This window comes from Gobius niger, assembly GCF_951799975.1.
Source record: "Gobius niger genome assembly, chromosome: 23".
NCBI classification, from domain to species: Eukaryota; Metazoa; Chordata; class Actinopteri; order Gobiiformes; family Gobiidae; genus Gobius; species Gobius niger.
The window spans coordinates 7,484,272-7,509,603 of NC_136874.1; the positions used below are offsets into that span (position 1 = coordinate 7,484,272).

Below are 25,332 nucleotides of genomic sequence, written 5' to 3' on the forward strand. Positions count from 1 at the left end.
TACTACCTTGATAAATTTAGTACTATGTAACCTGTTCCATAACAATGTGTAATAACTTGTACCGATGTAGTACATACACAATTGAATAATGTGTATTTGTACTTTGGAGGTACATAATGTAATGAGACATAAGATCCTTAAGGTTAGAGTTTGGGTCTTATGTCTTATTACATTACGTACCTCCAATCTACTAACACACATGATTCCATTGTGTATGTATCACATAGATACAAGTCATTGCACATTGTTACATAGAACATTACATTGTACTTAATTTTACACTGCCCTTGATACATTGTACCTGCCACATTAAGTGCTACAAACTCTCCAGTCGAGAAGTTTTTAGATTGGCCAAACTGATGAAAATGTGCTTAGTTAAGGCTGGGGGTAAGAGATTAAACAGCAGACTATTAACTAACAATGCATTTACCCTAAGCACAAAATATGAGACCATAAATGAGCTAAAAGTGAGGAGTGCTGTACTGAGGCAGAGCCGTGGAGTAAACAGTAGTTTAAACCACTCAAAACTCAATGGCACCTTCCCCACTTCATCTTGTGTTGCCCGCGAAAGTGTAGTCCAAAAAAAAAGAAAGAAGAATATCCGTATAATCCACCGGTCTTTTGTTAGTTTCTCTCAGTGTTTTGAGGAGCCGCGTGCGAGTGAATGTGACCAATGAGGAGCCTTTGCGTGACTTCAGGGTGCCTTAAGTGGTTCGGGCCTGATCTCAAACCAGTCCCAATGTGTGTGTATGTGCTGGGACCCCCCCCCCCTCCCCTCATCGCTGTGTGGTGACATCCCATCATGCAACACTGCTGTCTCCACCATGTCATTTTCCTACAGCTGCGGATGAACAAAAGCCGCTCTGAATCCATTTGCGGCTGAAATCAAATCAACAAGTACGAAAAAAAAAAGAAAAAAATAGAAAGGCATTGAATTTTTGAGAAAGCACATTTTCACACGCACCTGCCGGGGTCAAGGGTCACGAGAGGGTTATCCCAGGCTGAACCGGCGGCCATTGTCCAAGCGTGACCCCGAGAACTCCATTTATCTCAATCTGTCTTCAGCTAGATTCGACTTGCTGCAATGAAAGAAACCAACGCCAAACAGCGGAACATTCCAGGTTATATGTCGTTATGTCAGTAAAGCTGCTAAACTGTTGGAAAATGATGATCAATAAGTAAAACAATGATAAATTAAATGTCTGTATAACTAAATAAAAGTCTTGGTTAGTTTTTCTGCTGCAGACCTTTAAAAATCATGTGGGTGCCCATTTGCATAATAGGACACACCGCTCCACCTTTCTGCGCAGTTTTGACATTTTCAAGTTACTTTTTTATTTTGTGTCCGGGCACTTACGGAAAAAAAAAAACATCCCGAGCCACTTATTTGCCGAGTAAATAATGAATGCACATAACTTTGTCTAAACATGAAAGGGCTTTACCATTATTGTTTCTTCAACGGTTTTCTCTGTATTCCTTCTTAAGTTGGAAATCTATCTTTTAGCCACTGCTACAACGTCGGCTCATTAAAGGAGAGACACAGCAGGTGAAGACGTTGACTTTTCACACAGTGGTCAATGTTGAGGTTGAGTTTTTCCCCCTAAAGGTCAGAGTTTTAATGTCAGAGTAAAAAGTAGGCCAAACTCACCCTTTATGATGTTTATTTGCTGATGTTTCCTACGCGTTTTCATTCACAAATATTGACATGTTTGGTATCCACGTGTAGCAAACAAGGCCACCGAGATGACTCTGTAATACAAATATGGTCATTTCCTTTCTGGAAAACGACAGCAGTAAAAAACAAACCTACAGAATCCAAACTTTCCAGTCTTGTACTTGTCACCTCCAAAGGGATATAAATGGCACTAATTGATGGCATATTAAAGCAGTACTACGTAACTTGTTTACCTTAATAAATCCTTTCCGTAGTCCCACTGGGGGTAATATATGTGTTAATGGGAGGATTGGGGGGTTGCAGCTTTCCCTGCTCCGACCCGGAGACCCAATACACACTAACGGAATCACGAAGCAGAAGCTAAGAGGCTAATGGGCAAAGCTAACCATGGGCTAGCACAACTTAAACGGTATTTACAGCCAAGCTTGAGTGAAGAAAATGATCTCCATTGTGTAATTGGATGTACAATACCCCTCTCTCCCTTTGTCTTTTCTGTCAGTGTAGTATTTACTCTCACGGACAATTAATGAGTAAAAAAAATGTAACATGCTACGACACCTGCAGAGGCGCTTATAGCCTCTAGGGGCATAGGTTACTTAATACTGCGTTAAACTTGAATTTTCTACTATAAATATACATTCAGATTAAGTACACAAAGTATTATTCCATCAAACTAACCAATAATGAGAATAACAAAAAGACCTGTCAATTTGAAATGGTCCGACTCTATTTGTTTTATAATATGCACCCATAATGCGAGTAGCATTTGAAACAGCACTGTGACTCCAGTAAATAGCAGAATGCGCTGACCTTTGGTGCATTATTAGAAAGAGGGCCAGCCTGGGAATGTGGTGGAATGGTGCGTAGAATTCTTAAATAGGAAAAAAAACTCCACTGGGAAACAACGCTGCACTGCTATAGCTTCTGTCTATGCGTCGTGTTATGTCACCTTTCAGACAGCAGGGGGCACCGCGTCCTGTCTCTTCCAGCGTGCGCGTCTCTCCCATTGCAGCTGCTCCGTGTTATGCATGTCCGCCTACACTGGCAGAACAGAGAACAGACAGAGGGAGCAACAATTAGCACCGGCGCTTGGATTTGCGTTTGGTTCGATGCTGTTGTCGAAGCCGGAGCGTTGCTGGTTGTTCACTGAGCTTCCTCTGACCCAGTTTGTTTCGTTTCAAAAAGCCTGCTGCTTGTCATGTTCGAGAAATGACATGGCAGGAGGAGAAAGATGCAGAAAGATCACAGATATAGTCAAAAATCCGATACACGCATTATGGCTTTCGACACGTCGGTATTTTCTAGTCATACTTGAATATAAACTTGCAAAAATATCTCCAGGACTCTGTTTTCATGAAAAATACATGACAGACAGACGCAGTTATACAGCTATTGTGCAGCCGAATGTCTGGTGGTTAAGGTTGCTGCAAATATCCACAGAAAGCGTGCTACTCAATCTCTGTAGAGCAAAACTAACAAGCTAAACATAAATCCAATGTGCTTTAAGACATGCAATGTGCTGAAAAGTGAAACGAAATGCGCAGGATTACTGGAACAAGCCCAGATGAAACAGGAAGTATGGCAAATGGTCTCGACTTATGTATATAGAGCTTTTCTACCTTCACAGCAAGGAACCAGTCACCCATTCACACTCCCATACGCAGGTCATTAGGTGTCTTAGATGTGTTAGAAACACCAATACTGTAACTTATGACTCAACAAACCCTATATACACTGCCTGAATCCTCAAAAAGTGATCACCTGTTCAGTTATGATCTGGGGTTGCAGCTGTTGGGCAGGTCTAGGTTCATCAACGCTATGTGCCCAAAGAATGAGATCAGCCGACAACCTTGACATCCCGAAGGACCAGGTTATTCCATCACTGGATTTCTTCTTCCCTGATGGCACGGGCATATTCCAAGGTTCCAACTCCCGGATACATCGGGCTTCCGTTGCGAAAAGAGTGGTTCAGGGGAGATGGATTGGCCACCACGGAGTCCAGATCTTGGAGAAGGCTTTGCACAATAGTCACACTCTCCCATCATCAATGATCTTGGTGAAAAGTTAAAGCAGCTCAGCCTGAATCAAACCCTGAAAGTCGGACTTGCATGTAGGGAAATGATAATTGACCGGAGTTTACGGATGGCTATGGCCAGGCTATGCCCAATGCTAACACTGTGCCCAATGCTAACACTGTGCTAATTTAGCCTCTTCCTGGTTTGCACTGGGGGAAAATATGCTACATTTAGACACACATTAGTGCACATGGTCTGTGAAATGTTGTGATCTTTTGACTTTGCAGGAGTTTACTGAAATCAGCCATTGCGAGATTTCCCCAGTCTCTAAGTAATTCTTTGTTTTTCTATCAGCAGTTTTTATACACATTTCTTGAGTCTATAACCTTCCAAAATGTATATCCCACACATGCAGCATTGATCTTGTCTCTTGAAAGCATCGGGTGAAGGGAGTGCATAACAATGGGGATCACGCTGTAATACGCCTGGACAAAAAACCCAGACTTCCATCGAGTCAAAAGATGTGAAAGGAAAAAGAAAAAACGCAATGTATCATAGCAACTGGTGTTAGCGCCCTGCTCCAGGCGAAATCCATTATAATTGGACTTCTCCTTTTAAATACAAGATTGAGCTAAGATGACCTGGTTTCCACACGAGTAGGAAAAGGGATTTTTTTTTACTCGTCAAAGTTAATGAAGAGGGATTTAAGCGATGGAAGAATAAAAGCCAGACTCAAGACTCAAGGAAGTCAGAATTAGCAAAGCCTGCAGTTCAGTATCATTCATTGTTTTCCACCATAAGCAACAATTAGACGAAAAGAAGAAAAAGACGCTCAATTATTCAACTTACTGAACGCGCACTCTGAAAAAGATTCAAATTAAGAAAGTACTCCATGCATAAGATATAAAGATGAAAAAATACTGTCCCATTGTCTCTACCCTTCAGTTTCCCCGCTAATATAAGATATAATATGTTCTAAGGCTTCCCTGAACCTTAAGAGGCGCTGTCATAAATAAATGTATGACTTATATAACATTATGATAGCTTTGGAATGAGAAAGTCTGGGGCGCTGCGTTCTTGTTATGAGCCGCAGTTTTTTATGCACAAAATGAAACATGAATCTCCGCCGAAGTTAATTGAAAGCTGCAATGTGTCTATATTTCTTATGACAAAATGGGGCTAGACTTTACCGCTAACTTCCAAGCATTAAATCTATTAAATGTCCCGCTCCCAATTATTATTACTATATTATTCATTGAAAAAAAAAAAATGTGATGAATACATTTATTTAATAACGCTCAGTTTTTGAGCGCCTTCGACAACCCATGTTTTTGTAGACGTTTGCTTCCCTCCGAAACATTTTTTAAGGACTTACCGATCCGTCCACTCCTCATAGAGTCCTGCGTTAAAAAACGGTGAATTCCTAAATTAAAATTCAGACCGTGCGCTCATCAAAAAAGAGCCTCCGAGCGTCCAGTCTCATTTCGCAGGAGGAAGATTCTAATTTAGTTCAACATCTCCTCCATAAATCTGCCATCCCTCATGCTCCCCAAAGAGCTGCACTTTTAATGTTGTAAGGACTTTTCAACTTAACACACACAAAGTCTTGCTTTTTTTGTCCAGACTTGACATTAGCAGTGTTTTTGGAGCTATTCTCTCTTGTTGTATTGTAAAAGTAGTTGAATCTTTGGGGTCCGAGGCATTTCAAAGAAGCATTCAAAAGTCTAACACATTAACCATCTTTCTTTGGAGTTGGTGGAGTTTCATGAAAAAGAAATGACACTGGATCAATGGATAAAACAATCTTTCCAAAACAGGCAGATTGTCATGGGATCACGCCACAATTTGATTTGTTGTTGTTGTATTATATCATTTCAGTGGTTTTCCCATCATGAACATATCATAAGATGATGTTTAGAAGCCATTGGATGTGTATCCGACGCCACAAAAAGCAGAAAGTTGACGGGGTTTGATTTAGCATTGAGCTCAGAGGCCGCTTTTACATGCAAGTTCTTAAAGTAAAAACTAAAAATATCTGTACATTCATGCATGATTTCTAACCAGACCTCACTTAAATGTGGTCGATGGGTTGACAACTGCAGAAAACATTTTGATCTTTCATAATTTACAATGCTAACGGTGCGATTCTAATGGTGCGATGCTAATGGTGCTATGTTAACGGTGTGATGCTAACGGCTAAAGGCAAAAATACATTGAACAGGCCAACAGACTTTGCCAACTTTCTCGAACTTCCCTGCTTGCTAACTGTCCGCATATGTTAGCATCGAACGCTGCTCCTGCGTTTTTACTTTGATGATATTACCCATTACTACCAATACAGTTAATGATGAGCAGTTCTTGAAGTAGATAGTACTCCAAAAACTTGTCTTTGTCTTGGATGTGAGGCAAAATAACAGCGTCACCAAATCTACCAAGCACAGTCATGATCCCATGTCCAGGATCATTGACAGAATACATGATTTTCAGTCATGGGACTTGTTAAGGTGGCCATTTTGAATACCAAAGTAGAATCATGCAGTACTACAACATGTAACAATATCTCTACTCAGGATGAAAATGAAAGAGAACTAATTGACAGTGGCATTTTTATTTACTTATAATCATTGCTCAGGAAGATAACAGTAAAAACACAGCTCCAGAGACGCACGTTTATGTGAAGTAAACAGTGAGTCAGTGTTTAAGCAGCTCAAGATGTTAGCATGCTACCGGTTAGCATTTCGCTTCAACAGCTCAGAAGGCCCTGAACCACACTCCAAACATCTGGCCTGAGATACAATGTCAGACAGAGGTCAGAGCTGAGCTGTTACTGTAGTATTTCCTCAGTTGTATTTCATTTTCATCCTGAGTAGAGATATTGTTCCATGTTGTAGTGCTGCATAATTCTACTTAGAAATTCAAAATGGCGGCCGGAACTATGCGTGATGTGTGCAGTGTAGCAAAAGCAACGTGTCAGGGACGGCTTCCTGTCAATCAAGACAAACTGTAGAGAATAGAACGGCAGTAAAATGCAATCGCACATAGGTTTTACTGGAATAAACGCGCTTATATTCCTCTGCTGCCACAATCGGGCGCATCGCTACATCAAACTCCACATCATCGCACCTCACTCAATTTCAATTACTTTTCGCCACGTGGCTTTTTGCTAGTGAATTAGCTAATCACCCTTTGCAGCGCCACTCTCTCTTTGTCCCTCTATTGTACTCCACGTTATCTCTTCCTTCAAGACACTGGTTTGGTTCATCATAGCTGCCCATCCGCAGTAATTGTTTCCGCCCAGCAGGGGGCTTTTGGAAATCTCACAAATTGCCTTTTCTTTTATCATGCCACATTAGTTGCCGCTTACTCTCTCTCCCTCCACTTTGACTTTCTAGTTTGATATGGTCGGCTATCCTCATTCGTTCAACTCCTATGTTTCATCTATTCCGACAGACTCCATTTGTTGGCAATTTTTCCTTCTTCATGTTTGAACGGCCAATTTATAGTTGAGAAATTGCTGCGCGAACTGGTGTTTTCGATAACAGGGATGGTTTCTTGGTTAAATTTGTAAGAGCCACACATTTTTACCACCAAAAGCAAAGCAGACAAAGCAAGAACCTGTTTCAGACGATGCGTGGAATGGACCATTAAGGGGAAGCGAAAAGGAAAGGTATTTCAGAAATGTAAAAAAAAAGAAAATAGACACCTTTGACAATGGGCCGAGCCTTGAGTATTGCGCATAACTCAAGCTTTTAAAACAACTATTCGAACACTTTAGCCTTGGTGCTTAAGGTTCTTTAGAGGTATATAATCGTGACATAAGCCGGTGTAAGAACAAGCTGCTGAGACGAAGACGAGCTGAAGGTTGAAGCCGCAAACACCACGTTGTGTCTGCATTACTTGCATAACAAAAGCTTATGAAGCGCTTTTCAAAATCCACTAGAAAAACCAAGGCCTTTCGTCAACGGTGAACTGTACAACCTTTGCCCCTTTTTGGACACTCAAGCCGAATGGGATGAAAACGATGTTGAACGATGGCATTGATGAAAGCAGTGTTCAACTTATTCAAAATATTATTAAACATGCACTCCCTGACTGGATTAAAGAGACTGTTTTGATCTGGGGCTGCTGCAGTTGGTTAAGTTTAGGTTCAGGAACACTAAACGCCCAAAGAGGGAGATCATCTGACGACCTGGACATCCTTAAACACCAAGTTCTTCCACCAATAGATTACGTCTTGCCTGATGCATGAGAATCCATATCTTAAAGGGGCTAGATGCAAGTTGGCCATTTTATACTCACTACTGCCACCTCAGGTCATACGTGTAACTGCACCTTCTATATTAAGCTCGTGCATGACGGCACTTCGGACCCGAATAAACACCGTTTTCAGTGACAGTGCAGGATTTTAGAGGCAGTTGTGGTGAACAGGTCATTCCACACCTTAGGACATTGTTGGAACATGTAGGGGGAGGATAATACATAATTTTGACATTTTTAAACTCTGCATAGTCCCTTTAAGGCAAGGCAAGTTTATTTGTAGAGCACAATTCATTCATTCACACAAGGCAATTCATAGTGCTTCACAGGTAACCTCTTTGAGAATCTTTGGGATGTGCCCGGAGAAGGCTTAGCTCAAGGGTCACGCATCATCCATACTGCCTTTGCTATGCCCAATCCCATCAGACCTTGGAAGCTAAGCAGGGAAGGGCCTGGTAGGACTTGGATGGGAGACCGTTTGGGAATACCAGGAAGCCTAGCGAATGTGGTGTGGTTGGTGGTGGTCGGAGGGTCTGATGGTGCAGACTGGTTGCCTCGCTTCCGTCAGCTTATCACCACCGAGCATGGAGTGAACGAATAGTGCAATGTAAAGCGTCTTTGAGTGTCCAGAAAAGCGCTATATAAAACCAATGCATTATTATTATTATTATTATTATTATTATTATTATTATTATTATTATTATTATTATTATTATTATTATTATTATCATCAATACAAGATCTTGGTGAAAAATGAATGTGACACCAGACCGTTTGACATTGCAGAAGCTTATTGAAACAAAGTTATATCCAAAGCTAAAGGCAGTCCAACCAAATATTAACGCATTTGACTTTTTCTGGCGACTTTTTTGATGCATTTGACATTTAGACTGGAGGAATGAATCTGCTTCCTTTTCCACAGTTGTTTCCAGGGTTGCCACATACCGGAACTGTATGCCAAGTTATCCTTCAGTGCTACCTAAAGGAAATCCTGCATAATCATTCATCTTTATGCTAAAATAGGTAGTATGTGCTTCTTACACTACACTGAAAAACCTCTCCTCGAAATAGGCCGCTTTCTGAAGTGTTTTCAAAGTAATCTTTTTTGCCGCTAACCCCTGCGAATGTAAATACAAATGTTTACCTGCCAATTACCCCAGAGAGATCATTTCTGCTTTTCACTAACCCACTTCTATATTCGTATATATATCAAAGGTGAATTTTACGTGCCAGGGAGCGCATTCATTAGTGACACTTTTAGCTTTTAGTCATTTCCAAGCTACGCTCTTGCCCACCTGTTTCCTTCCAAACGCATCCAATCCCTTAATGTTGTTTACTTCAAGGCATTTCTAATTAATTATGCCGCTGCCAAGTAAAAAAAAAAGCATCTCCCTGGACTCCTGCTGATTTTAAAGCGAAGGGAAATGGATGGGATTTCAACGCTCAATCAAGCGTCAAAGTTATTTTTGTCCTTGACGTAAATTTGGAAAGAGAACTGGATGGTTTGGAAAATATAAATAGTGAGTTCAAATTAATCTACTTAAATGTTTTGTCCCAATCACAAGCGGTTATATAGACTTGACCACTGTTTCTCTTATTCATGCATTTGGAAAGCTTAAAAAATGGCCCGAGTCTAAATGTGGATTTGTTTTAAATAATTGAGCCCGTTGCTACTTGAACTTGGGTGACCAGCGCGCTCCTCTCGCCCAGCCGGCCGCGATGCAACAGCCCCGGGCAAATTAACCTCGGAAAGGGCGTGAACGGAAAAAAAAATCACTCCATGACTTCAAATTGCGTGTCCTCCTTTGTCCTTCACATTGGATTTCGGAGGCACAGGAAAAACTTGCAAGCAGCCTTTGTGGCAATTAGTGACCATTACGAGGGCCATTATGGTGCGCAGTTCAAAAAATCTTTACTAGATAATGGCATCTATTTTCTTCTTCCATGTGTCCAAGGACTTTGTGCAAAGACTATAAGGGCCCGATCTTGTGCATCAGAACGGAGACGATAGCGTGACATTTTGTGATCTTGCCACTCCAGACTTAGCGCATTTAAGTTTTTTATTTATTTATTTTATTTATTTGATAGGGACAATGCATATTGATGAACAGTTGCACATGAGCACTGTAAATATGCCAGATTATAGCGGGGATGCTAGTTTCCATCTGTAGTCCCTAGGCAGGCAGCACATACACAATTTACAATTTACAATTAACATAATGTGACAACAATAAATGCAGTAACAACTAAAAGTGTTCACAGGCCTGGTTTTCCTTTAGCCACAGTTTAAAATGTGCTTTAAAAGTGGCCAGAGTTGGAGTCTCTCTGACTGATAAAGGGAGACTATTCCAGTACTTGGTGCCTTTTACAGAGATCAGAGTCTGTCCAGAGGAGGTTCTCCTGTGTGGAACCTCACAGTCTCCTCGAGCTGATGCCCTGGTGCCCATCCCACTAACAGACTTTGGTTTGATGAAATCCTGCAATGGAGGTGGAGCAAGTCCATGCAATACTTTATATACAAGGCAACCATATTTAAAATTAATGAAGTTATTAATGAAGTTATCAAAGTGGGTGGAGACACAGACATTTTCCTCCAGCCTTTATTTTTCATCACAGTGGTCTCTGGGATCAAATGTCTGGAATGTTTTCACTGCTGATGGACCCTCTCACCTGAAAACCAACAAAACAATTGATCCTGGAGCATTGTAGAGACCACTGTGATAGAAAGTACAACCATGTGGCCATACCGCCTTTGCTCTGCTCAATCCCGTCAGACCTCGGAAGCTAAGCAGGGAAGGGCCTGGTCGGTACTCCTCTGTAATCCTAGCAAATGTAGTAAGTGAGTGAGTGGTTGGTGGTGGTCGGAGGGGCCGATGGTGCAGACTGGTTGCCTCACTTCCGTCAGTCTACTCCAGGGCAGCTGTGGCTACAATAGTAGCTTACCACCACCGAGTATGGAGTGAATGAATAGTGCCATATAAAGCAACTTTGAGTGTCCAGAAAAGCGCTATATACAATCAATACATTAGTACTATTATTAATATTTTATTATTATAACTACAAGGTTAAATATGCTCAAATATCAACTGTTTTTCAGCAAAAAAGTTGCATAATGCAAGTTGCATTCAGCAACAACATCTAAATAATGGATTGAGTCAAATTTATGAGTTAAAATTTATGGATGTCCTGTTAATCTGTAGAAAAAAAAACAAATTTTATTTGAGGTTCAAAGCTCAATAAATCAGGCTTGGAATTAGATAATAAACATCCCGCTGAATAAACCTTCAAAATATTGCACAAGCCTGGTAAATTTGGAGTCTGGAGCTACTAAACTAAACTAAGAATCCCAACATTGATACGTCATATGTTTCACCTGCCGTGTCTCACCTTTATTTGGCAGAATACAACCGAGCTCGTGCTTTAAGTGCTCCTCAAACTGCACTAAACTGGTGGTAATTGAGCTTCTTTAGCTGCTATTTCCATTTGACAGTAATTATAGAGGATTTCATTTTGTTCTTTAGTACTGTAGTATCATTCAGACATCATTTCATCCAATTTAGGTTTATTTTAGCCTCTTTATGCCCCTATGATTACCACCAATCACCCACACACTTCATTTGTCCTTGGGTGAGGTGAGTGAAGTGGCTCTACACAATCAGTTCACTTGTCTGTTTTCACCCATTTTCTTTTTAGCCATTTCTCCAACTCCCTCCACGATTCTAAGTAACTTGTGATTAGTAGCGGCGGGCTGGAGGGCAGGCTGAAGTGTCTGCGAAGAGTAAACAGGCCACGTTTAAGCCACACTCCTTATTTTCTTCAAACTTTCAGAGAGAAAAGCCCTACAACATCCGAGCCATTATCGTTTACAATGCTGAAAATCTATCCCCCACAACAGAGCACTTTAATTAGAAGTGCACTCGCAAAACAACATACAGAGCGTGACAAAAGCGATTTCAAAAAGCGTTGTTTTTTTAAGTTTCATGAAACTTTATATCACCTGCCATTTTCCGAATTCTAAAGTCGGGCTCTTCTTGGCCTGTGACTGCTTTATTCCGCGAGTGAAGGAAGCCAGAGGAAGTTCAGAATGCTTTCTTTGCCAAACCTCCGACCTACTTCATTTTAAACTCACCTCCGTTTTGATCCGGCTTGATCCTGTTTTTGTCCGCCCCCTGCTTCTCCTCTCGCCTCGCGCTTTGGTCCAAAAATCCTCACATAAGTCGAGATAGAATAGACGAGATATAGCTTGAATAAAAAGCGGCGGAATTAATTTCTTTTGAAACATCTCGGGCGGTTTCCTTTCGCCGGCCGTCTGTCTATCTTCCTACTTTTTTTTCTCCCTGAGCAATTCAACAGAGGGTGGCTCCACAAAAAAAAAAAAGAAGAAAAAATACAGCTTTTCCTATAATTGAATATCTAATCCGCCAAGCACAACGCAGTGAAATTAAAAGCCTGAGACGAGGCAGAGTGTTCGAATTGCGCCCATTTCGATTGAAAAGGCCGCAGTGTTTGTGCTTGGTCCGCCGACTGGAAAGCCAGGCTACACCTGTATTGATTAAAAAAAGGAAAATTCAACATGTTTTTTTTTTTTTTTTTTTGGCCGGTTCAAAAACTGTTCTGAAGCCTTGGCAAATCCAGAACTCTGCGACAGCGCAATCCATCAGGCGGTCGCTCACTGCAGGCAAGTGAAAAGACAGGCTATGTTAGTCAAGGTTGAGATGCTTTCTATGACGGTGAAAAGCTACGTTTTGTGGTGAAGCTTTTTTTAAAACGACTTCTTTGTCGCTCTGTGAAGACTTTTGGAACCCGAATAATTCCATTATATCATTGCTTAAAGCTGCAGCAAACGTGATAGTATGTAAGATTGCAAAATGAGGAGAGAGAGAGAGAAATTTCAAAGGTAAACTCAATCCAGCTCCCTCCCCGGTTAACAGGAAATCTCATTTGTCACCGCAATGGCAAGGGGGATTCTGATTAGCTGCGGATGCTAATAGCTACCAGTGGCGACAAGATGAGCAAGAAGCTAACGGCTAACTTTGAGTGCCAGCTTTTTTTCTTCACTTTTTGTGGACAATCTGCTTTGCAAAAACATTCATAATGAACCGACTTTGACTTGCCCCTATTTGTGTGTGCTAAATATGCATATAGTCTGCTAGAAAACGTATAAAGAGTGAGAAAATGTGGATTTCCTGAACAGACTTCCTTCCTCCTCGCTAGGCCACGCCCTCCTCGGATCACACGTGGATGGTTAAAGTACCATCCAATTACCAGTGAAAGCAGAAGATATACAGGAGTTTGGTCAAATGTCTGAGGGCCCTCAGCCAGCAGTTCCTCACAACCCAGCCAACATCCCAATCCTTTGCTCAAAAATCAGAATGGACTTGACGGCTTAAGAATAACGTTTGTCTTGGCTAATGCTGCTTGAAGTGGTAATTACAACATGCACACTCAGAGATGATCAGAGTGGTCCGAGTTCATATACAGATGAAGACAGCAATGGCGCCCCCCATTGGAGAAGTTAAGCTGATGACAAAACTTATAACAAAACTACTGCACTCCTACCCTGCTCTGATGAAGCATGTTCCTAAAAAGGGCATAAGGGCGGGATCTTCAGTAGACTTGGGCCTGGCGGGGCACGTAGTTCGATTGTAACCGCACCCGTGCTATTAGCTCTAATGCTAATGGTTTGTCAATTAGAGTCCAGCCCTCATTGGTATACGAGATTTCTAAAATATGCCTTACGAAAACCAGCCTTGCTTCTTTAATTGTAACTAACCCAGCGTTATCACAGGAGGAACATCTAGCTGTAGAAAGTAAAATAATAATAATTAGGAACCATGCTTTACAGTTGCTTAAAACTTGTGTAAAGTGCAATGCTTTCTAATGGGAAACTAGCTTCCACAGCAATGGCGGCCCCTAGTGTCGTGGTCATAAAGCAGAGCAACCCACGGCCATTGGTAACCTTACAGTACATAAGGGCTAGTCCCATATCCTTAAAAAACAACTACATAGTGTTTGCATCTGATAAACAACAACCATAGCCTGTTAGCTTACTCAAGCAAATTTCCAAATGTGAACTGGATTTCAGGTTGCTAAGGTCATTTAAGTTCCACACACAAAACAAATAAAAAACCTTTTGCTTGTGTTTGCTCCTATAGAAAAAGTACAGCTGTAATCCATTCTGAGCTCCAAAACTGCACCATGTGCCTTCAAATATTCAGCGCGAGCAAAGGGATTACGCAACAAACAAAAACAATACATCTGCAAATGGAACAGAAAAAAAAAGTACATTTAAGGCAAGGAGCAAATCAAAAAATCATGACTTCTGATTCTCAAAACACACGTCTCATTTATAAGTGATCCGCGGCAGACAAAACAGACGGTATGACTGTGGTAGTAGAGCTGATACTGAGATTCATACAGTATTATAGCTATACATGTCAGAGCAACAATAGCGCTATACAATGCAAATAGAACGCATTTGCTAATGTAAACCTAATTATGAGTGATAATTACTGTCCAGTGCTAGACAAGCGCAACGTCGGAAACATAAGCAGAGAAAATAGGATTCACTGTAGTGCTACTGACAATAAATCTGTAAATGCTAATCCGCTATGATGATCTATTTATGCTCAGTGAAAACAATTAGCAGCAATTTACTAATGTCGATTTAATTGAAATGTTCTTACTTTTGACAGGGAAATGAAGAACTTTATTGAAGTCGAACACAGTTTGTAAAAGAGGAGTAATGAATATTTGACAGGAGCTATTAGTTGTCTGGAGTATTTGCTGTGCACTACTTGAAAGATTTATATATTTATAACTTCTGCCACAACAGAGAGTTGTCGGAAAAAAGCTTACAGGGACAAGTCTTTAAACTAAACACGACACACAACACTGATTTAATCACATTTTGCATAATTTTCTTAATAAACTACTTAAATATCAGTTGTGAAAACTCGCAAACGTTAGCCACTGATCTCTAGCTTGAGCTGTTAAATGATCATTCAATCGTTCACTTCTCAGGCATTAAATCCATTTATGTAAAATCCCTGTTGAATAAAACGTATCTGACAGCCCTCACTATTAACATTCAAGTCATATGGATTTAATATTTCACAACATCATACAGCTGCTGAAAAAGGGGATTTAGCACAACTTTAGCTGGTGTTACCCTCATACGTAGTTGTCTTTTAGCTACTTCTTTCCTATTTGCCTTGGCACCTCTGAATATTTTCATAACCCCCACCAGAAGGCTTTTTGTCCACATTAGGCGGCATATGGAATCATTCAGAGGTGCCAAAGCAAGTAAAGCTGAAAAGAAACCGCTAAAATACGAACTATGAAGGTAAGCAACATGCAAATGTTATGCTAACACCAGCTAAAATTGCGCTACCAGTGGCTAAATGCTAATATCGGCAAAATACCCTTTTAGAACAGCAGTAATTTATGATGTTGTGACATATCAAATCCGCATGACTTGTGTGTTAATAGTAAGGGCTTTTCTCTCTTTCGTTTGCCAATCAGACACCCATAGCTGTCAAGTGGGCAAAATTCTGTAGTTTCCCGCCCAAAACGGTAAACTACACCATCTTCCCGTATTAGCTTAATCCTGTAGATTTCCCGTATTATTACAAAAAATGCAAAGAAAGCAGTCCTCTGCCCCTCCAAACTGAACTTTGTTACTAGCCTCGCGAGAAATGCCGCCTGCAGAAGGCTGAGTGGCAACGTCACCAGGTTGTACAGCTGTCAAGTCTCCCGTTATGGCCGGGTAACTACCGTATTTCACCCGTCTTGGAGCTTGATTGGGCTGGTGAGACGGCCCGCAAATGGGCGCGCTTTGGGCCACTACACTCCTGGAAACCATTGCGTGTGCCGGGTTGAGTGCTGGGTTTTACCTAGACCGAGAAGTTATGTGGAACTGTGGCTTATCTAGTCTAAGATGTAATGAAGATTGTAAATGAAGAAAGTTAGAGGCTACAGTGGACATTCGGACACAGCTCTGTCATGGTCTCTGTGGAAACCATGACAACCTGGAAAACATTAGCAACTATATTGTCAACTTTGCCGCTCAAAGATAAAAGATTGGTCTGTTCCCTGTCTATAAAGAACCCTCTTCACAGCCGCTGACCTGTTAGATTTGATGGCGATGAGAAGGTTAAGTGTTGCCATGGCCTGCTGCCGCTCTCAGATTTACACACTGGACACAGCGGCACCGGGGGACGTAATAAAGGCCTTGACATTTGTCCTCTCTCTCATAATTATGCGGTTATAAAGATGTGCGGCGCGGCCATAGCCTTTCTGTCTAATTGGACTGTATGCTCATCTATCACAGAGTTTGCGCTGTATAATCTATGTGACCTCTGGGGTTACGCTTTATGGACATGGGAATTAAAGGAGTTCCGCAGCTGGCGTGGGTGAAATTTTACACACATGGTGAAGTGCTGTGATCAGTGATGGGGTCGCACGGAAACCTTCAGGGAAAAGAAAAAAAATCGGACGAAATATTGGTGTCTACAGCTGCTATTTTACGTGGAGATGCGTCGCCACAATGTGTGAAAATTTAGAGACATTTTCCCAAATTTCCCATAAAAATCAATCAAGAAATGGCAATTTAGTAAACATGAGAATTACATTTCCGCCTCAGAAAAATGACTACATGAAAATAGCAAATAACATCTTGAACATCGGAAAAACAAACTAAGCAGCTAATATTGGTACAAGCAATATCAGGATGTTACCGGTGCAAGGCTTGGTGCAGGAAGAATAAACCAGGCCAATTTTATACCACATTTAGGACACAAAGTTGCAGGCGTTCTGTGCCAATATGGTGGCCTTCTCTGCCAATTTGCACTTGGGACATCAATGCATAAATCCAATAATGAGGCAATTACATTGTGACACATTTGGCCACTTTTTGGCACTAAATAAAACATTTACAAATAATGCATGTTACAATTTGTCAAATAATTAGGTTTTTTATGTCTTATTTGGCCAAAATGGCTGCCAGGTGTTAAAAAAGTAAAGTATGCATTCCCCTCGGTTCAAAGGGCCTGATCTTGTGTTTCTATGTATACGCAGACTACAAAATATCCTATGGCTTTTAGGCCTTGAGTGGGCTGGACAAACACCTATGGCCAGTGACCGGACTCTTTCTGCGATGATGGGGTAGTGGGAGTGAACATGTGCTTAGACATGACCCACGCCTCACTGGCTGTACATCTCTTTCTCTCGGGACACTGGACACGAACAGTGTTTAACTCACGGTGGGATAAATACAGTTTTTAGTTTGACCTGTAAGAGCTTATTCAGCTTTTTCCACCCCGTCCTCTTTTTGCCACAGATCGGCACTTCTGTTGTAATGACACTAAAAGAAGAACATGAGCCAATGAGGAAAAGAATGTGGCTGATATAGGAGAGCAGCATTCAGTGCTGTTTGTAATACACCAAGCCTTAGTCAACGCCTCTTTTTAATAATCGATGCCTTCTCGCTCGTGGCGCAGGCACACAGAACGACAGCTGTGCACAGGCAAGATGACTGTCGTGTTTGGAGCAACACTGTCCTTGCACCAGGCAGAAGATCATGCCCACAGTCTTCTGGTTTTGAGAGTGACAGTTCTGATTTCTCTCAGAAAAGAGGCTTGATTGGTTGAGGCAAATGGCAAGGCATGTTTATTTATTTTGCGCATTTCGTACACAAGGAATCTCAACGCGCCTCATTTCGCTCATGCTAATCCGAAAATCAAGCATACGGCCATATGCATGTGGAGCCAGGGAGGAAGTGTTTGAGTCGGGCAAACAAGCCCAAACTCTCAGAGCTGAATTTCACATTTGGCATAATAAAACCACATATGTTTAAGATCAGATTTCCATGTTGCAATTGGTAAAACAAACACACTCTTAATCAAATATGGCCAACTATGCAAAGGTATAGACTGTCTCCCACTTACGTAATGCTTCACAAAAAACACTTCTTCTCCGCCACGGGCTTCTCATGTTTCTAACCCATGAAAAAATTAGCGTGTGCCTCAAACAGAGAAACTCAAAGGCTGCCGCGTGATTGCCGGATGGTGCAACCTTTTGAAACAGGTCACAACTCCCCTCATTTAGACGGCTGTAGCTTAAATCCCAGATTCTCACTCTGGAGCTGGAGACAAGCTACCGCTGCCGCAACCTTAAATTAATAATCTCCTCTCCGTCCGAGCTCCACTGTTTTATTTCTTTTTTTTCTTCCATTTAAAACGGCATAGAAGATAAAGCAGTCGGCGATGCATTAGTAATATGATCAAATCTTTCAGTAGGTCTGGGCGCTTTAGTTTTTAACACTCCAGTATCATTTATAGAGCCGTGGTTTGATGTTTCCCTTTGTTCACAGCTGGGGTGACTAAAGATCATTTCTTTTTTAAGCTACAGTTTAAATTCCACCATGCATGATGTCAATAATGTTCTAAAAGAATGCAAAAAGTAGAAACATTCCGCAAAAATCACCAGTTCTGGAATAACAAAAATGTTTTTATATCCAGCCTTCAAGTACATGCTCGACTTTCTTAAAACAAGATATTCAGTTTTGTTTGTAGTTTCTCTGGGTCTTGGTTGAGTGCAGAATTGTCCAAGGTTAATTGCCATGTGGAAGTGCACCTACACAGTCCATTCACTTCTCCCTTGATTTGTACAAAAGCCTCACTCTGCCTCCCACGAATGTGCCAGAAACAAGGCTTTCATAGCTGGTATTTTACCTGATTGTGCAATGGCGTGGTACATTCTTCAAGAGCAGAGTGCGCACACCTTGTTCCTTTTGGGAAGCAGAGCAATAGAGGCTGAGTTGTTGACGCTTTTTTCCCCCTCACAACAAGACGGTCGTCTGATTGAACATGAGATGTGAGCAGAATCCAATGCTAATGAAAATGTCAGGCGTAGCAAAGAGCAACTAAACACTTGTGACACATGATTGCGGCTACAGAAACAGCTTTATTGTGAAGTGGACCGACAGTGCTTATGTTTCTGATGGGAACGCATGTTTGTGTAATTTATAAATAACAAGTACACTAAATAACTACTAGACCGTATGATTTATAACCCTACTTTACAACTTGAGCTCCATCACAAAACAATTACGTAAAAAATGTGGTCTATGTGTTTACCCTGAGGTGCACTCCCCTGCACCACGCCGCAAATGTCCCTGTGACCTCACTACATGCGCATGCCCTTTGTTTTAAATAGTGTGTACCTTTGAAGTACTGCATAACCTTAACCCCCACCTGAACCAAGCACATTTTCTCCTGTTTGGCTTCGCCCAAATCTAAGAGCTTCTTGAAAAAATTGTCAAAAAAGCAACAAAAGTTAGAAGAAAACTAGATGAAAATGCAATGAAAAAGTGACAAAGAGCAATGAAAATGGGGCAAACCCCCCCAAAAAAGCGCTGGAAAAAATGTCAATAAAGTGACGACAGCACTAGGAAAAAGATCTATTTTCTGTTTTGTAGGTCTTAGCTCATATGAGGTGTCACACTGGCCTATAGTCTGTGACCTTAAGGATTTGGGTAAAGCAGAACTGGAGAAAATGCACTCGATTAAGGTGGGGGTTCAGAGGTTAATATGATATATATATATATATATATATATCTACCCACAGTGTCTCAGAGCAGAGAGGGTGGAGTAAAACACTACAAACATTGTTGAGAGAGGTATAGCAGGCCAGTCAAATGAGTCAAAACTCTTGCCAGACTCAAAGAAATCCGGTGAACTAAGCGGTAAAAAAAATGGCAAACAGGTCCTAAGTGATGGGTCAGACAAAGAGCGGTTCAGAAGCACTTTATGAGAGACCAACAGGCCCGGTTAGAACCATGAAGCTGTCCTTCTGTGGACCCACCACCTGCAGGAGGGCCATAAGTGGCTGGTGCAATGTGATTTGGGCAGCTCGGACAGCTGCCCCCACGACCCGCCAACGGACAAGTGGAAGAAGATGGATGGATGGACACGTAACTCTGCACAAACAACAAGAAGGATGGTAAACTAGTCCTTCTGTGGACCCACCACCTGCAGGAGGAGCCATAAGGGGCATTTTCATCTAGTTCTACCTACAGGCTAATAAGCTTTCAGCTTTGGGAATAGAAAGCACGGCTCGTTTCCCCATTTTGCCTGGTCCACATCTTGTTGGGCCTTGCAAACACAGTAACGGTTGCTAGGATGTATGTTCGGACAATGACCATTTGGGGGCAGGCTTTTGAAAGTGGGACAATCTGTCTGGAGTACCTTTTCTAATTCTATTGCGTCTGAGTGACTTTCCCCATCAACCAAAAACATGTGCAACAGGCTAAACCCTCCAGCGAAGAACTTCTGACCAAGCCTAGCTAAGATCTTGAGATGGGTGTCCGAGCTGCGGTTGCCCACTGCTTTTGTCAGGTTGCTACAGTGAACTTGAAGGATGGGTCAAATTTCCCTCCAAGGGGCAAAAGGTTTAAAGGACAACTTGCTTATTGGATATATTTGCCTTAGTGATAAATTCTTGACTTCACGGAAACAGAAAACCACTCTTTCACTCTTCATCATTTCTCCTCCAATTGTGCTATAGAGCACACCACCGCCCACACATCCGAGTACCTCCTTCTCCCTGGGCTGCCTATTATATTGGCGGCCTTGGCTACCCTTTTGCATGAACGTGAAAAAAAACAAAAGCCTGTGTGCCTTCTTTCCCTGAAGAAATCCCCGCTCCGTGATGGAGTGGGGACACAAGTTGGTTTATGGTAAATGATGTTGTGCTCAAAAACAGGCTCGGAGAAGAAAGAAAAATCTACTTTCCGGATGTCCAGCTGTGAGAGTTGAAGAGGTTGGGGAATCAAAGGGGACTTACCCACAACAAACAAACGCTTGAGGTGTTTGAAACGGCAAAACAACAGGAAATACAACTAAAATACTTAATAAGGGTATGCAACTAAAGCAGGACTTTGCCTTGTTGGATTTAGTGCACAATAATAATGAAAGTAGGATGATTTCTACAAGCAGTGCAGTCTGTCATCGCCTGGTTTTGGTTCAGAGTCTAACAGGTCGGCCGTCTTCGCATCCAGGCATCATGCTTTTGTTGACGAGGAGATCTGTGTGTTCACATTTGGTGCAGCTGGATTCGGAAAGCAGAAAATAAATTGGCCTTGGGTTTGCGCTGGGAGGCAGTGTTTCTCAGATAAGATTAGTCTGACAGTTTGTCATGGTTACACTTGGCAGCCATTGTCTACAAGCTGCTTCTTTGACACCGAGATGCCATGGATTTTCATTTCAGCTTCGGATTTTTTTTTTTTCCTGAGACACAAATGTCGCCCCCTTCCACTAAGGAGGGGGGACAACTGGGCCTCTGGTATGTATAGCCAAATGTCTAACAAAGTGTATAACTAAGTCGTACAATTGACTGCAAGAGCGAGACGTAGTTTCTGAAGAACGAAGCGAAACATTCCGTTTGTTCTCTGCAAAAAATCAAGATGTGAATATGTATCTGATGACATATGAAGTCGTAAATACTGTCCATCCTTTTGTTGTTTTGCATGGGTTCTTGAAAAAAAGAAACGCCGCTCGTTTCCATGCTGATCTCCCTCTGTCCCATATCGAAGTTGTCACAATCTGAAAGGCATAACCCACCTGCCTGACCTTCTCGACAGCCCGTAGTCCGTCACTATTCCCCACCGGCTTCCTCTGACGGAAACTATCACTGAGAAAAAGGACACAAAGACCTTTTCGCGGCAAACGATTGTCGAGATTTTTTTTTCTTTTCCTCTTTTTTATTTTATTTCCCGTGGGGACAAGGCGAGCTCAAGGTGACGGAGGAGATAGGGGGCAGACGTGACAGGTTGGCACAGAAACACAATAACCTACATTATGATTCCTTTGAAGGACATCAGGAAAACATCCAAGAAATGAACGATGCAATTTTCCGTATTGGTCTGCATTATTGAGGTTGGGTTTGTAGACATTTCTCACTGGGATGGCTCTGGGATTGGGTGCATATTTGGATAGACTGAGGAGGACATGTAACTTTAACTGGATGATTGAACACTTCGGGCCTGATCTTCCGCCTGGTACAACAACAGCTTTGCTCAAGACGAAGTTGGTATCTTGCCTCGCATAAACAACGGTGGGTCACGGAAGGTCCGGAGTTCGAATTCCGCCTCTTGAATGTGTACACAGTTGTTGTGTCCTTGCCTCAAGTGTCTCCGTACATTGGTGTATGAATGAGAGTGTGAGTGGTTCTTTGGTGTAAAGCGCTTCGAGTGCCTAATGCTGCCTACACACCTCATCACACGGACCGCGCTGTTGCTTCTATCTGGACGCTTGAAAGGCTTGTAATCAGAGCATTAAGAATTAAGATATGAATGAAAAGATAACATGATTCTTTGTTTGTACTGTGACAGTGGAACAGTTTTATCAGCCGACATTTCTCTGACACTTGAGGCAAATCTCGCCTCTTTCCTCTGTCCCCCTCTCAGATATTATTTCAATACGTGTGGGTTTGAGTGTGCAGTACCTGTCTGTCCAATGATCATGATAAAAATCCCCTTTAAAACATATTTGTAATCCAATGCCCTGTTAAATTCGCCCGTGTTTGCCTAAGTTTTATTGAAGCGTATGATTCCTCTGATCCGAATGGAATCGGGAACCACAGCTGCTGTGGCTTTTCCTCCTCTTTCAAACGGCATTATCATTTCACTTGTGTCTTTTATGATCTAGTAGAGGTGGTTGTTGCTAGAGAATTAACTATGGTGTTCGAGAGGACTGATGACGAACAGGCAGCAGTCTGGATGTCTTGTACAGACATGTACAGGAGATGTTTATTTACCATCGGTGCGGGACCCGGAGACAAGAACTCGAGACATTGCGCTAGTCCCACCATTCAAATCTGTCTATGCTTCCACAGAAAAGGGATAAATACCCTCTCAGAGCGTCATTCTGATACGCAAGCAAACATTCAGTGGCTGAGAGTCGGCGCTTGAACACCATGACACTATGACAGATAGTATGACTTTACAGCCTGACCCAGTGTGATAAATAGCGATTTCATGTTAACCTCTAACAGATATGTTGCTCCAAATTCAGATATTCTACACATTTTCCTTGAATGTGTGTGTTTGCCTCCACATGGTTCTCGCCGCTCTGCACAGCTGGCGCACATTGCCGCTAATTCCCACCGCTCCAACGCACCTGCCGCCACACACACTCTTCACCCGCACATGTGCACGTATTTCACATTGACAATACACAGGAATCAACTGCACCTGCCGTGCCATCCATGTTAGGTGTGTACGCACCTTTATGCAGGTCGAAAAACGCTATGTAAGATGAGACCATTTACCATTAAAGGGACTATACGGAGTTTAAAAATGTTAAAATTAAGTATTTTCCTTCCCCTACATGTTCCAGCAATGTCCTAATGTGTAGAATGAGCCCAGACCTGTTCACCACAACTGCCTCTAAAATCCTGCACTGTCACTCAAAAATGCGTCAATACAGTCATGCACGAGCTTAGTGTAGAACCTGCAGTTACGCGTAAGACTTGAGGTGGCAGTAGTGAGTAGAAAAATGGCCAATCTTGCATCTAGTCCCTTTAAAGAGCGCGGGGCAAACTCCACGCTGCAGAAAGGAGATCAAAAGACCAGAAAGTGTGCCCTCCCACACCCTCCGCCACCAACCCACAGCCACCCACAGTAGCGGAAAATATTCCAGTCTGGTATGGTCTGCAGGAGAAGGACCACTGCTGTGCATAACAACGCCGCAGGTGTCGATCCAGCCCACTTATGAAACTCAAGATTTCAAAGTCTATAGTCACAAGATCAGGCCCTTAAGATTGCTTGAAAGACGTGCACATACCTTTGATGTCATGCCGGTTGTGCAAGTCTACTTTGCTTTTTAATGAATGCCTAATTAGTGAGACGTAGGATGCAATTATTCTAAAGCCAAACCCTGATATGTCAAAGTCTACCAGTGCAGCCTTAAGGTTATAGAGTTAGGGCCGCGGGATCAATGCAATCAATGGGGGAGTTCTCAAGGGTGCCGGACAGGAGAGGCGTGGGTGTGTTTGCTTTGGTCATCATTAGCACTGGCTTGGACTGAATGGGGAGGCTAATATAGCTGGGAAAATGTGTGGATTTGCAACATTGAGGTAGTAAATTGCATTGCGGACAGCGAAGAGAACAAGAGTTAGAGGCTGGGGAAGTGAAATGTACGTAATCGTCAAAGTTCATGAGTTGGACGTGGGGTTTCTGAAACGGCTCGACGACCGGGCTTTTCTGCCATTATCGACCATGCAAAAGTTGTCCAAGCAAGGAAAAGACAACTGGTTAAACACATGCCGAGAGACGACTGGCCTATCGATCCAAGCCAGCCGGTCAGCAAATTCCCACTACCTTAAAGGGATTGTTTTTGTCGTCTGAAGAAAATGCTTCGATTTGGAGCGCCAGGATGTTATTGTGTAAGAGACGGAGCCGGGAATAGATCCGCTTTTTTAAAAGAACCCTTAATATATCATCATCCCGATCCTGTCTGTGGACAAACTCTCTTCTGATACGTAATTGTTTTCAAACTTTTGCTTTGGTCTCTGGTTGAGAAGGAGGCGTGAAAGGCTTCCGTGTTAAAGACTATAAGGTTGGCTTTCGAATGACTTCTAAAAATGATACAAAAGTGGAAATTAATTTTGATGATTTACTGGCAAAAGTCTGTTGTTCAGACAATTTATCAGCTATTCAACATTTGTAGCTTTTCTTTCACTAAAATACCATATGATCATCGCAGAAATACTCGTTCCAGCCTCTAAATGAAAAGTGTTTAATTCACTACAAGGTAAAAGCTCTTGTCAAATTGTATTCTCATGCTTGTTAGATGTGAGAGAAACATTTATCGTTGTGGCCTGTAGGTGTCACTGCAAACCCGTCCCCCCCCCATCCGTTCTGCTTCTCCCTCCTTCGTCTCCCACTCTCCCTCTCTCTTCCTCCGCCTCTAAAACAAAGTAATTGCCTGCAGCAGAGTTCAGAGTCTCCCACTCCTGTCTGACGCACGACCGGTCAATCACTTCACCAGACTGGGATCCCTCACAAACACCGTACTTGTACTGTAGTACCGTAAAAGCAGTAGTCGCTATCCCGAAGGTTTGATTGCGGCGTTCTGAAGGGGCCTTTCCATGCAGGGGAATGGGAGGGCTTTCCTTCTGGAGTCCTGGCAGCCTCCATCAACCCAAAACGATAACACTTACATTACGGGCCGGTAAGTCCTTGGTACTTACAGTGGTAAATACTAGATACTTATGATGGTACTTACGTGGTAAATACTAGTACTAATAGTGATACTTCTAGGTACTTATTGTGGTACTTACAGTGGTGCTAATGGTGGTACTTACAGTAGAAATTCTAGGTAC

The 25,332-nt window shown here is 42.2% G+C and overlaps 1 long non-coding RNA gene across 1 annotated transcript in view; it reads right to left on the reverse strand.

Annotated features, from left to right (window-relative positions):
- Window positions 1-1,908: 1,908 nt before the first annotated feature.
- Window positions 1,909-25,332, reverse strand: part of LOC306982079 — a 62,562-nt gene continuing 39,138 nt past the window's right edge. Inside the window, exons 2-4 of the long non-coding RNA XR_013794164.1 lie at window positions 2,625-2,716; window positions 2,486-2,546; window positions 1,909-2,012 (exon numbers count right to left, since the gene is read on the reverse strand). This is a non-coding gene — a long non-coding RNA (uncharacterized lncRNA). The remainder of the gene's footprint in view (window positions 2,013-2,485; window positions 2,547-2,624; window positions 2,717-25,332) is intronic.